Source organism: Octopus sinensis, unplaced genomic scaffold (genome assembly GCF_006345805.1).
Source record: "Octopus sinensis unplaced genomic scaffold, ASM634580v1 Contig18497, whole genome shotgun sequence".
NCBI lineage: Eukaryota > Metazoa > Mollusca > Cephalopoda > Octopoda > Octopodidae > Octopus > Octopus sinensis.
In genome coordinates, this window is record NW_021835889.1 from 25,001 (window position 1) to 37,842 (window position 12,842).

General features: G+C 37.4%; 1 long non-coding RNA gene across 1 annotated transcript in view; it reads right to left on the reverse strand.

The window, feature by feature from the left end:
• LOC118761896 overlaps window positions 1-9,720 on the reverse strand; it is a 17,749-nt gene extending 8,029 nt beyond the window's left edge. The window contains exon 1 of the long non-coding RNA XR_004997721.1: window positions 9,670-9,720. This is a non-coding gene — a long non-coding RNA (uncharacterized LOC118761896). The remainder of the gene's footprint in view (window positions 1-9,669) is intronic.
• Window positions 9,721-12,842: the final 3,122 nt, after the last annotated feature.

Genomic DNA, 12,842 nt, shown 5'->3' on the forward strand with positions numbered 1-12,842 from the left:
CTGATGATGACAATGATGATGATGACGACGACGATAATAATGATGATAATAATAATAATAATAATAATAAAAATAATAATAATAATAAAAGCATTCTGCAAGTAGATGAAAATCAGTCTCCATTCCACTCTTTTGAAACTGCCAGTTTATGCAAATTCTTTAGGAGTGAACCAGAAAAGTAATTTGAGAAAGATGAAGGTGTTTCTCCTTCTCCACCCACCCAAACAGGAGAAAAAACAAACAGAAAAAAAAAACACAGGAGACCAAAATTTGTCCCATTTCCCCGCCATTCCTTCTTCCATTTGTATCAATGTGTAAAATTGGTAAAATTTCTAATATAACATGTAATCCTTCCGTGAATAGATAGATTCCTCCAGGTGTGGAATTGTGGATGCCAATACGCAGGTGACAGCAAGAGTATGTGTTTGTTGTGTCCAATATATATGCATGTGCATGTATTGTAATTCATGGTGTGTGCATAAAAATGCACTGCATATGCACATATGTTTATATATTCAAACATGCATATATACACTTGCAAACACACATGTATGTGCGCATCTCTGTATCATGTATATATATGTATGTGTTTATAATATATATATATATATATATATATATATATATATGCATATATATATGTCTATATATATATATTTTATAAATATATATTTATGTTTCTGTATGTATATATAAATATATACGCACACACAAACATTGTAAAAAGTATATTACATTACATCTGATCTTAGAAGGCAGTTCCTCTACAAACAGCCGTTTCTGCTGCATCTGTAAAAGAAAGAAAATTCTTTGTTTCATTTATAAAGCTTGAATTAAAAACAATTAGCAAACTTACATTAAATTTTGCCACAAGGGCAAACATTTTGGGGGATGGGACTAGTCGATTACATTGACCCCACTGTTTCACTGGTACTTAATTTATCGACCCCGAAAGCACGAAAAGCAAAGCTGACCATGGCAGAATTTGAACTAAGCATTTTGTCCAGTATGCTAACAATTCTGCCAGTTTAGCACCGTATTAATAAATATGATGATGAAATAACAATAATAATAATAATACTAAATATGCCCTGATGCAGTACCAGGCAGTGGCTCTCATGGCTTCTGATCTTAACTGATTGGAAGTGTTATCATGTACATTGTTTTGTCTTGGTAAAAAGATGGGCTACAGCAATATTCTGCTCAATACCACAGATTTGCTTGTCAGTTGTTTGAACCATAACCAGTTGAGCATGTCCCTTAGTGGCTGACTATATATGCTTCTCTGATCATGAGCAGAAGTAGTGGGGGAGCATCTGTGTTGAGCATGTGTTGAGAGGGATTCTTTGGGGTTTGAATAATTCACTTCTGGAAACATGGGTGTTTCATTCAACATCCTTAAACAACCCTTATTCAGGAACCTTCGGAGCAGGATGGGTCACTTGACCAGAAGAAAATTCTAACTGGGCCCCACCTGCAAGGTCATGTGCTGTTTATTTTGATATAAGATCACCATGTCATGCACATATGGTTGTGATGCATGTGCCTAGTGTACCCTTATCAGACGGGTAGTCATGATGGGTATACTGGGCTTCGTATATTTTACCCCAGGGTCACTTTGACGGCATGCACTGCTCTCTCACTCAATAATAATAATAATAATAATAATAATAATAATAATAATAATAATAATCATCCTTTCTACTATAGACATAACACCTGAAATTTGTGGGGAGGAGTAAGTCAATCACTCGATCACATCGCCCCAGTGTTCAACTGATACTTATTTCATTGGCCCCGCGAAGATGAAAGTCAACCTCAGTGGAATTTGAAATCAGAACATTAAGACAGATGAAATACCACTAAGCATTTTGCCTGGTGTGCTAACAATTCTGACAGCGCTCTCACCACCTTAAATAATAATAATGGTTTCAAATTTTTAGCATAGGGCCAGCAAGTTTGGGGGAGAGACAGAGAGCTAAGTGGATTAGATTGACCCCAATGTACAACTGGTACTTATTTTATTGACCCTGAAAGGATGAAATGCAAAGTTGACATTGGCTGAATTTGAACTCAGAATTTAAAAACAGACGAAATTCCACTAACCATTCCAACTGATGTGTTAAGGATTCTGCCAGCTCACTACTTTATAAATAGTAATAATAATAATGATTTCAAATTTTGGCCCAAGGCCAGCAATTTCAGGAGAGAGTATAAGTCAATTACATCGACCCCAATACTCTACTTGTACTTACTTTATCAACTCCAAAAGAATGACAAAGTTGACCTTGGCAGAATTTGAACTCAGAATGTGAAGATGGAAGAAATGCCACTAAGCATTATTGCCCAACGTTCTCACAATTCTGCTGGCTTGCTGCCATAATAATAATAATAATAAACCAGGCAGTGGCTCTCATGGCTTGTCATCTTAACCGATTGGAAGTGTTATCATGTACATTGTTTTGTCTTGGTATAAAAGATGGGCTACAGCAAATATTCTACTCAATACCACATATTTGCTTGTCAGTTGTTTGACCTTAACTAGCTCCCCTTCTTTCAACTTCTCCTATAAAACCGTTTTTTTCCCCCAGCCAGTTGCCATGCTTAGTCGCTAAATTCACAAGTTTTTTTTCTTTCTCTCTCTGTTTATTTTCTCTTATTCCTTTCTGTTGAAGAGCAAAGGCTCGAAACATAAAATACTTTCTCACTTTCCAGAGTGTCAAGCTAATACCCCTGCTTGTTCTTCATACACCTATCTCCATCTATATTAGAAGGCACTTGCCCAAGGTGCCGCTCAGTGTGACTGAACTTGGATCCCTATGGTTGGGAAGCAAGCTTCTTACCACACAGCCATACATTTTGAACATTAAAACTGACGGTTCTTATCTGTTTATTTGAATCCTTGACTGTCTGCCTGTCTCCTTATACATACTATACAATGAGCTTTCTTACAATTCCCGTAAACCAAATTCTACATTAGGGAGAGCATCTTGATAATAAGGGCACTTAGCTATAGGGCATCTTGATAATAAGGGCATCTGGTCATAGCCAAAGATGACAAACTTTTACAGCTCACTGGATTCTATCACACTGTGCAACAAATGTCAGGAAGGAGAACAGGGTGTTAAATGATAATGATGATGATGATGAAAGTGTTAGGCTGAACAAGGCTTTAGTCAACGACACTTGTCTGAGATTTCTTACAATGGAAATGAACCTAAAGCCATGCGGTTGTAACTGTAACGTGAACTCTGTAACTATCCAGTTAGGCTTGTGTGTGAGAGAGAGAGAGAGAGAGAGAGAGAGAGAGAGAGAGAGAGAAGAACAGTATATGAAGGTCATAGCTCAAAAACAATCTCAAAACACCATCAATGGATTTAAGAAACATCTCGACCTAGTAACGACATATTTGTGCGACACTAAGAGAATTTAAAGAATAAAGATATGCACACACACACACACACACACACAGAGTCACACTCACATGCATGTTGATATATACATACATCCAATTTTAGATTACTACTACCACTACTACTACCACTACCACTACTACTACTACTACTAGTTTCATTGATGTAGCAGAAACCTAATTCTTCTTCTTTGTTGTTGTTACCATTGCCACCACCACCACCACCACCACCACCACCACCACCAAAAACCACAACACCACTGTCATCATCATCAGCATGAACATATGTAAAGGCACAATGTGCTTCATTAAACCAATGGTTTATTAGGGTCGTTAATAAAGGAAACAGAAATATTGGAAATGAAAGAAGTCATTTCCCCGAAACACCTTTAACAAACAAACAAACAAACAAACAAACAAACAAACAAACAAACAAAAAAGCACAAAAACCCCACAGACGTATTTATTCGCATGCGCATGAAATCGTTATTATTGTTGTTATATTATATTCACCTTTAATTAATGTCTCTTCATATGCAGAGACAGATGGTCTGACCGTGAAAATGCCCTTTCACATACTTGGCATTTAAATGGTTTGTCCCCAGTGTGTTTCCTGAAGTGGCGTGTCAGCTCATCTGATCGAGCAAAGCGCCAGGTACAACCATCCCAGTTGCACACATATGGTTTTTCCCCTGCAAATATAATAAACATATGTTAGAGTCTTAAGAAATCGCATCAAAATAATAATAATAATAATAATAATAATAATAATAATAAAAAAAAAAATGCTTGAAAAATATTTTTCTTTCTTTCTTTATCAGATATTACAAAATGAAGAAACGAATGTTGTAATTTTTATTCCTGTTAATTAGCTGTAAACAATTTTCTTTAATTAACTCTATTTGAAAACTGATCAAATAAATTAAAAAAAAAATTTTTTTTTGCCTTAAAAGAACATCAGAATATTGTGTGTAAGAGAAAAGCAAGAGAGGACAAAAAAAATTTTAATTTATACTGTTAGGTAAATACGAAAAGTGCTTATCTCCACACTCACACACAACCTTTGGTAAATACACACACAGCCATCAACACACACACACACACACACACACACAGAGTTATTAACACACAACTCTAAGAAATGATGCATATGCACACAAACGGCAAACATGCGGCTTGTTTAGGATACAATGGCAGAAAACTAAATCCACCCACAATGAAGAAAGTGATTATAATTTTAAAATTCTTTATTTAAAAAAATTTAAAGTTTACTCTTTTACTTGCTTCAGTCATTTGACTGCGGCCATGCTGGAGCACCGCCTTCTAGTCGAGTAAATCGACCCCAGGACTTATTCTTTGTAAGCCTAGTACTTATTCTATCAGTCTCTTTTACTGAACTGCTAAGTTACGGGGATGTAAACACACCAGCATCGGTTGTCAAGCAATGGTGGGGGGACAAACACAGACACACAAACATATACATACATACACATATATATACATACATACGACGGGCTTCTTCCAGTTTCCGTCTACCAAATCCACTCACAAGGCTTTGGTCGGCCCGAGGCTATAGTAGAAGACACTTGCCTAAGGTGCCACGCAGTGGGACTGAACCCGGAACCATGTGGTTGGTAAGCAAGCTACTTACCACACAGCCACTCCAGTTTCCAAAATAATGTAAATTAAAAACGAGCTTCATCCTCACACCGTCCAGCTGTGCTCGTGAGCAGAAGACATAGGACTGCTCGTCTCAGTTTACTTGGCTGATAACACGGTAGGTTATTGAATCCAACCACGAGAGAAAAAAAAAAGTGTGTGTGCGTGTGTGTGGAAGGGGGGGGGGTACTGATAATTTCCATTGCTGCATTTTGTTCTCAACCATACAGGTATAGCTGTATGGTGAGAACTTTGCTTCCCAACCACATGGTTTCAAGTTAAGTCTCACTGCCCAGTACCTTGGGCAAGTGTCTTCTACCAAAGCCCTAGGCCAACAATAAGCCTTGGGCGGATTTGGTAGATTGAAATCTAAGAGAAACCTATCATATGCGCGCGTATCCCCCCCCCCCGCCCCACTGCCATTTGACAACCAGTGTTGGTTTGTTTACATCTCTACCTTAGCAGCTCAGCAGAGAGATCTATAAAAAAAAAAATATATATATATATACACTAACAGAATGTCCAATGAGATGTACTCAAGAAGAAGACTTGTCCATCACAGCAGAATTGTTAATGCTCCCCCTTGTGGCTGAAGAGTGGGGCTTTTTTTTTACCTTGCAAGAGACCTGTGCTGAAGCCACGTAAGAAGTGCCCGTGGTCATGTAACAAAGAACCTTTGCCATTGTCACATAAGAAGTGACCTGTGCTAGTGTAAAAGACACCCATGCCGGTGCCACATAAATAGCACACATGCTGGCACTATGCAAAAAGCACCCAGCACATTCTGTAAAGTGGTTGGCATAAGGAAGGACATCCAGCTGTAGAAACCAAGGCTAATCCCTAGCTTGCCAGCTCTGGTCAAACTGTACAAGACTTGGTAGCATGGAAGACGGGCATTAGACGATGATAATGATGACAACGAATTTCACCAGAGTGGGAGAAAGTTACACAAAGATTATGATAACTGCTCCTCCATCTTCCTGTACCTCAATACAATTCTGCCACCCATCCACCCACCAAAAAAAAAAAAAAAAAAGCCAGAACATCTCTTTTACTGTAATTGTAAGGATTTCTAAGAATTCCAAAATGAATGGTACGAGAAAGCAACGGAAACAAAGTATTTAATGCTTTTTTTTTATATTTAAAAGTGTTTTAATGATGGAAAAGACATGTAATTTTCCGGCAAAGTATACAACAATCACAAAATAATTTAATAATATCAGAATATTTCAATGATAATGATGATGATGAGGATAATGATGATAGATCTGAAATACTCCAAGGAGTCCCCAGTTAGAAAAGAGCCTGTTGGTAGGTGGAAAAGCCAGAGAAAGTAGTTTAGTAAATATTTATACCTGGAATTATTTATGAGAGAATGGCAACTTGTTTACTTAAGAGACCATATTTGGAGATAAGGCAAACTGGCACAAGATCTTTCACACTGAATGAGGAAATGAGGAAGAAAGAAAAAAAATTGAGACAGAGCGGGGAGGGGGAATAAGGAAAGTGAATGAGGGGGGAGTCTGAGAGGAAGGGAATAATGAAGTAGAAAGAGTTGAAAAAAAAAGGAACACAAGTAGATAAGCAAATGTAGATAGACAGGTGAATAATGGGAGAGACTGAGAGAGGGGGAAAGAGAGAGAGAGAGAGAGAGGGTGGCGGTGGGTTTACAAGACACTCAAAGTTGGTTCTGCCGAAATTTGACTTGATTTACTAAACAAGTCTGAGAGAGTGAGAAAATGGTGTAAGTTTTAAATTATTACTTAGACTGAGAATGGCGGTAGAGTGGGGGAAGGGTAAAAGGAAGAGGCCATAGTTTTTGCAGGACTCACCTGACAGGTGAGATCAATGGACCTGATGTTTTTAGCAAACACTGACACTGACGCCCATCTAAGACACCCACCCTTCACACACAATGTCCAGTTTGTCAGGCGAGATTCTTTAAAAGTACTATATATTTAACTCTTTCATCTCTATATGCACACAGATATGTGTGTGCGCATGTGTGTATACAGGTGGCATAGCTTCCTCTGATGCTATGGGCATCTAGTGGGAGGTGTGTGCCCTTAACATTTTCTGCCATTTAAATATCTTTTTGCATGTTTCATTTCAAATGTTTATATAATTTTCCATTTGACTTGCGTACAAGTTCTGTTTATATCCTCACACAACCTATTTCCTTCCACATCCCCTTTGCTGACTTGCTTCTCTTCGTTCTTTTCCTTTTCTCTTCAAACTCTTTATGAAGTTTCTCTCTCCCTGTCTACATATGCTAGCTGATGTTGTCTTTAGTTGCCCCTCAGTAGCAGCCAATTTCTCAGACATAGATGACGCAAAACACTGCTGTCAAATTTACTCAGAAGAAGGACTCTGTAGGAAATATTCAATTTTCCACTCTTCATGGAAATTTCCCTGTATTCTTTCTGTTAATATCTCTATATAATACAAATTCTTGCTAACATAGACTACAAACCAGCCTCTTTTGTATTCAGTTTTGTCTTACATCCACACACAAACATATACATATTACATACATGTGCCTATATATACATACATAAACATATATATAAGGAAGGGCATCCAGCTGTAAAAGCCATGCCAAATCAGACTTGAACCTGGTACAGCTCTCTCTGGCTTACCAGTTCCAGCCAAACCATCTAACCCATGCCAGTATGGAAAGCAGATGTTAAATGATGATGTGTTATATATATATATATTAATATATATATATATATATATATATATATATATATGATGTTTTTATATATAATATTATATATATAATAATATATATTATATATGTATGATGTTTTTATATATTATCACACATTAACTTGTGTAGGTTGAATTTTGCCCAAAATGTAAGAGAAAGAAACCGCTCTTTCATGCACTACATACCAATACATACATCTAAAGCAGGGTTCTGAACCATTTTTTGTCTAGGAACCCCTTTCATTACTATTTTATTCTAGTGGACCCTCACTAGAAAAAGAAACCTAAGTGTTTCTTGCAATACATACCAATACATATTTCTTTACTACCCACAAGGGGCTAAACACAGAGGGGATGAACAAGGACAGACACACAGATTAAGTCAATTATATCGACCCCAGTGCGTAACTGGTACTTATTTAATCGACCCTGAAAGGATGAAAAGCAAAGTCGACCTCGGTGGAATTTGAACTCACAACGTAACGGCAGACAAAATACAGCAAAGCATTTTGCCTGGCGTGCTAACGTTTCTGCCAGCTCGCTGCCTTTATACATACCGATACATACATCTAAAGTAAGGTTCTTTTCAGGGGTCCTTAAAATACTATTGTGGATCCCCAATTTACTATTTTGCAGTGTGGACCCCACCAAAAAAATATTAGACGAACTCCAGTTAAGAACCATTGGACTAAACCCTTCAAAGTGGTACCCAGCAGTCAAAAACCAAAAAAATCAGGGTGTGTCCACTGCTGTACACTGCAGCATATGTGGAACCATATGTGAGCTACACGCAGAAGGGGAATCAATTAAGCCAACCTCAGAAACTATGAACAAAATAATGTGGAAATATTTAGTAGTAGTTGTAAGTGCATTGCTAGAAAAACAAGTTTGCAAGCTACTGTTGTAATTAGACCAGAAACAATTAGCGAAATTCAGTGCAATGAGCTACCGGGCCAACTTGTCATTTTCTCTTTTCACAGTAGCTGATTACCACTATGACTTGTTCTCCTACAAAGAGAGTGATATCATTTACAGCTAGATGGCCTTGGCAATCTGAGTCAAATGTCATCTCTACAGATACAAAGGCAATGACGACACTACCTGAATATGACTGCTGACTTCTAATTTTCCAGCTCAAAAACTGTGTGGAAGACTATTCCACTTATGTACATATAACTGTTTTAATGTCGGCTTTTCTATGCTGAATGAGTAAGGCAAGAGTTCATGGAAATAAAATTTTTTGATACAACTTTATTTTGCTAAATTATTCTTGAGAACATTTCTTAGTAGTAAGACCATAGCGGATCTATTTCTAGCATAAGGGTGTCCACATAGTGGTTTCCCGCTAATATGTATTTAATACAATTTTACTGAACCTTCAGTTTTATTTATATGCTAGACCACTGGTGTGAAATCGATGTTAATTAAATTAATATCTAATTTCTCACCCTCATTTTAAAATTAAATTTATATATATATATTCTTCTACTTGTTTCAGTCATTTGACTGCAGCCATGCTGGAGTGCTGACTTTAGTTGAACAAATCGACCCCAGGACTTATTCTTTGTAAGCCTAGTACTTATTCTATTGGTCTCCTTTTGCCGAAATGCTAAGTTACAGGGATGTAAACACACCAACATCAGTTGTCAAGCAATGGTGGAGGGACAAATACTGACACACAGATATACACACATGCATACATATATATATATATATATGCAAACACACACATACGTACATATATATACATACATACATATATATACATACACATACATATATATACATACATACATTTATATACATTATCATACTTATACATAATACATATATATACACACATACATATACACACATACATATAATACATATATATACACACATACATATATATATATATATATATATATATATATATATATAGATATACATACATACATATACATATATGTATACAACAGGCTTTAGTCGGCCCAAGGTTATAGTAGAGAGACCCTTGCCCAAGTGTCATGCGGTGGGACTGAACCCAGAACCATGTGGCAAGCTTCTTGCCACAGCCACTCCTGCACCTACACACACACACACACTGACACCGTTTTCACATTTGGTGCTAGCTTTTCAACCAAGCGCTGCGAAATGAGCTAAGTCTTTAACCCTAGCTATATAGTGAGACCTGCTGATTAGAATTAAGTAGAGGTATGCTCTCAAAACTTGAAATCAATTGATCCAGGAATATCTGTTTCCTCATTCTGTGGCTTTCTGCCAAGTTGGTAAGTTAATTTCTTTGCTTGTAGCCTGATTTCAGTTGTGCTTGTTATATTCCCAGTGATTGGTGGCTTTTTTTAGAGGATTTTTCAACTCTGATTTTCACAGCAATGCTGGCATCTGATGTGCCCTATTATAATTATAAATTAATTTGGATTTGCCATTTATCGGCTTTTGCTTACTGGCCACTTAGATTATTGTTGTTGTTATTGATTTCAAAGGTGCATGGCTCAGTTGTTAGAGCATCGAGCTTACGATCATGAGGTCATGAGTTCAATTCTCAGACCTGGCTGCATGTTGTGTTCCTGAGCAAGACACTTTATTTCACATTGCTCCAGTCCACTCAGCTGTAGAAATGAGTTGCGACATCACTGGTGCCAAGCTGTATCGACCCCTTTGCCTTTCCCTTGGATAACACAGGTAGTGTGGAGAGGGAAGGATGGTATGCATGGGCAACTACTGGTCTTCCATAAACAATTTTTCCTGGGCTTGTGTCTTGGAGAGGAACTTTCTAGGTGCAATCCCATGGTCAGTCATGACCCAAGGAGGTCACTCCTATTATTCATTTTTCTAATGATTATAATTAATAATAATATCTATATAAATATTTTCGAATATCTATTCATTTAGTAACACACACACACACATATATATATATACATATATTTATATACTTATATTCCAGATGGAATATACCTTAAAATATGTGTGTGTGTGTGTGTGAGAGAGAGAGAGAGAGAGAGAGAGAAGAGAGAGAGAGAGAGAGAGAGAGAGAGGAGAGAGAGAGAGAGAGAGAGAGAGAGAGAGAGAGAGAGAGAGAGAGAGAGGAGAGAGAGAAGAGAGAGAGAGAGAGAGAGAGAGAGAGAGAGAAGAGAGAGAGAGAGAAGAGAGAGAGGAGAGAGAGAGAGAGTTAGGTTTACAATTTCTTTTCACATGATATACAAGATGAATTCTAGGATCAATATGACTAAAACAAACAAACAAATAAAACAACTAAAAACCATTGTGTTCCAGTTTTGGTTGCGCTCTAATGATTCGTATTAGTAAGAGAATGAACAGGATTTGCATACTTTACATATTATGTGTACTAATACTCATACAATTTCACTTAAAAGGATTTAAGAGAAAAGAAAGCATGCGCAAGAGATAAAGTAGAAGAGAAGAGATAGTAACAAAAAGACACACAACACACTTAAACATCATCATCATCATTTAATGTCAGGCTCCTTTGGCATGATTTCTGTCGCAGGATGCCTTTAATAATGTCAAGTACTTTACAAAGAGCACTGGGTACTTTTTATGTGGCACCAGCACTGGTGAGGTCACCAGGACCCTCAGATGGAGTAACAGTATTGAGTGGAGTGGATTTGTGCCAGGTGATGTGAGGTTAGAGTATGATAGAGGGATAGAAATAGGTGTCCTGCAGGGGAAGAGACAGTGAGGAGAGGACAGTGAGAGAGAAATGGAGAAAGATAAGAAGGATACCAACCTGTGTGCGTTCTTCGATGAGCTTTTAAATGCGAGCTTTTGGTATAAACTTTGTGGCATCCTTCAAAATCACATCTATGGACCCTTCTCTTTTTCGAGCTGTCTGAGAAGGTATCACAGCTCATGGAAGACATGAATTGTGTTTTGGAAGTCGTAGTAACAACAGGAGGTGACATTGCACCATCCAGGGATTTGTTATAGTGCCTGAAATAGAAAGTAAAAAGAAACAAGTCAGGAGATGGCATGCTGAACCAAAAAGCTACATGGTTCCAAAGCAAACTTCACAACCACACAACCATCGATTTTCCAATATGTGTAAGAGGAGAAAAGAATTTGAAGTCAAAGCTCACAGAAGACAGGAATTGTGTAAAAACAATATTCCTCAACCCCACTTTTTTCCCCACTTCATATTCAATAATCTATTATCATTGGTTCTTAACTAGGGTCCATAAGCCTCTTGGTTTTGTTGAAATTTATGTGCAGTAAATTGCTTACGCTTCTACAACACAAAATATTTTAACAATTTTTAAAAATATAATTCCTAATATTTAATTATAAAAAGGCGGTGAGCTGGCAAAAACGTTAAGCATGCTGGGCAAAATTCTTAGCGTTATTTTGTCTGTCTTTACATTCTGAGTTCAAATTCTGCCGAGGTCGACTTTGCCTTTCATCCTTTGGGCATTGACAAATTAAGTACCAGTTGTGTACTGGGGTCTATCTAATTGACTGGCTTCCTCCCAAAAATTTTGGGCCTTGTGCCTAGAGTAGAAAAGAATATTTAATTATAAAAATACAGTAGGAATTTTTTAAAAATAAATATTGAATGGCTATGATGGGCCGGTAGAATAGATTAGAAACTATAGGGAAAAAAAATGGTTGAGGACCACAGATTTATACTATATGGTTCTTAACTACTGCATTAGTAGAATGCTGTGTTTGGTTTGTTTTTGGCATCTGTTCATCATTAATTCATCAACTGGTACTCTGTCAGTTATGATGACAGTGGTTCCAGTAATCCAATCAATGGAACAGTTTGCATGTCAGAGTTATGTGCAAGTGGCTGAGCACTCCACAGACATGCATACCCTTAAAGGTAGTTCTCAGGGAGATTCGGTGTGGCACACAATGTGACAAGACTGGCCCTTTTTATTTACATGTACAACTCATTTTTGCCAGTTGAGTGGACTGGAGCAACGTAAAATAAAGTGTCTAGCTCAAGGACACAATGTGTCACTGGGAATTGAACTTACAACCTCACAATTGTGAGCTGAATACCTCAACCACTAAGCCACGTGCCTTCACAATT